Source organism: Galeopterus variegatus, unplaced genomic scaffold, assembly GCF_000696425.1.
Source record: "Galeopterus variegatus unplaced genomic scaffold, G_variegatus-3.0.2 Scaffold2717, whole genome shotgun sequence".
Classification (NCBI taxonomy): Eukaryota; Metazoa; Chordata; class Mammalia; order Dermoptera; family Cynocephalidae; genus Galeopterus; species Galeopterus variegatus.
The window spans coordinates 506897-509293 of record NW_007728828.1 but is presented as its reverse complement, the minus strand read 5'-3'; positions in this window follow the sequence as shown (position 1 = coordinate 509293).

Genomic DNA, 2397 nt, shown 5'->3' with positions numbered 1-2397 from the left:
CCACCCGAGGGCGGGCGGGCAGCAGATGCCGCCGCGACACTCGCCGCAGCCTCCTCCCGGTCCCGCGTCTCCTCGTCCTCCGGCGGCGATGAGCTGGGCCCCGCTGGAGGCTGCACCTGCCGGCTGCCCGTCACCTTGGGCCTTCCGGGGTGACCTCGGCCTCCTAGCGTGTTCGGCCCCCGCGGCGTGGCGCTGCCCCTGAGAGGGAGCGGCGGCAGCGGCCTCCTCCGCCCCGAGTCCTCGCTGGGGGGCCGCGCGGGGAGAGCGCCCGGCCCCCTCCCCTCCCCCGTCCGCTGTCCTCAATGTCTCCCCGGCGGGGAGGGGGCTGCCTGGGAGACACGCTGAGCGGCTCCCCCCCCCCGAGGCCCGTCGGCGACAACAGCAGCGCCCGGCCCGGCGCCCCGCAGCCTCCCCCGGAGGCGACGGTCTGGAGGAGCCGCGCAGCTGCCGCCGCCCGGCGCCCGAGGAGAGGGCGGTGGGCGCCCCCCGGGGAAGATGAAGGCGGAGGGGGGCGACCACTCCATGATCAACCTGTCGGTGCAGCAGGTCCTGAGCCTCTGGGCCCACGGGACGGTGCTGAGGAACCTCACGGGTAATTGATGCGCCCGGGCTGGGGACCGGGGTGCGGTGCCGCCCTTGCCTCCTTTCTCCCTGCAGAGGAGGGAAGCGCTCCTCGCCGCCCCAGCCCCGTGCGCGCCCCGCTCGGGAGCTCACGGGCCCAGGTCCTGGCGAGGAAGGAGTTAATCGCCTCGACTCTGCGCGTGTTCCGGGGGCACCCGCGCCCGCCACCCCCTTCCCTGAATCGCCGGGGGATCATCCATAACCCCTGCCTCCAGCCCTGCACGGGGAGGGCTCCAGGCGGCCCTGCCCCTGTAGTACGCGCGGAGCAGCGTCAGTGCTAAGACTTGAGCACAGTCAGCTTTGATTTCATTACACTCCTCCCCTCCCCCTTTCTCTCTCACACACCGCTCCTGGCTGTTTATATCTTTTACTGGTTTAGCTTTTTCTTTCTCACAAATCTGAAACCAAATGCAGGATTTACATTCCCTGCTCACAGTGATCAATTTGCTTCGACCGTTAATTTTTTTGGCAATAGAGATGACTGGGCAGATTTTAGTGGGTCAGGATCTGGGCCAAGGTCTAGTTCATTCTAAGCATTTTAGCGTTATGTATCTCCTCCCCCTCCCATTTCCTTTTGTCTGTCTGTCACCTTCTGGCCTCAAGCTGCTGCTTCTGTGACATTTGATAATTTTGTGTATTTCCCTTCATTCGTCAAAGCTATCAGGAATTGGACTTAACTACGTTATAATAACATCAATTTCTGTTTATTAAAGTGAACACTAATACATGTAATTTTTTAAAAATCTAATTTGTAGCTTTGCTTTGTGAAAAAACTTCTGGTTTTGTTAATATGGAAATGCTCATATTATAGTCTTGAGTTCTGAATTTTAAAAATTTCTTCCAAAGTGTAGTATTTTCAATAAAGAGATTCGGTTGCAATTTGGTGACTCCTCAGTGCCTGCTTTTCAGCAAAAATTCTTAATATACTCAATTTAATTTTTTAAAATGTGTAAGTCAGTTAATTTCAATAGAACTTTAATATTTCAAAATGCATTTTGTCTAACTTAGGAATATTTTACAAATACAATCTGTGTCGACAGGATATACGAGTGCATATAAACTATATATATAAAATATGGCATGATACAGACAGAATTCAGATGTTCACAGAGAAAAATTTATGAAATGATATACCAGAAGGACAACATTAAGGACACTGGTTTCCATGACTTTAGAAATTACAATTGAGGTAGATTCTGGATTGATTCATGGTATCTCCACCACGCTCAGCCAGTGAGCGCACCGGCCATCCCTATATAGGATCCGAACCCACTCTCCCGAGTGAGCCACCGTTTCGGCCCGGTCCACATTTTGAGTCACCTAGGGAGATTGAACAATTACAAATGGCCAGACCTCATCTCTATACCAAACGAGTCAGAGTCTGTGGAGGTAGAAGCCAAGCACAGTGGTCTTTAAAAGCTCCCAGCTGATTCTGATGTGCACTGATGGTCGAGAACGTTGCTCTAAAGCAGTGATTCTCAAAGAATGGTCTCTGGACCAGCAGCGTCAGCATCACCTGCGAACGTGTTATAAGTGCAAGTCCTCAGGCCCTATCACAGACCTATTGAACCCCAAAACTCTGGTAATCTAAGTAGAAGGTAGTGGCTTGGTTTAGGGTAATAATCAATGAAGTGAAGTGGGTGAAAAGTGGACAGATTTGGAAAAGATTTTAGAAGGTGAATCAACAGGATTAGCAGACGGGTTAGATGTGGGGCAGATGAGGAAAAGAATCAAAAATGACTCCCAGGTTTTTAGCCTGACCTTCTAGGTGAATGG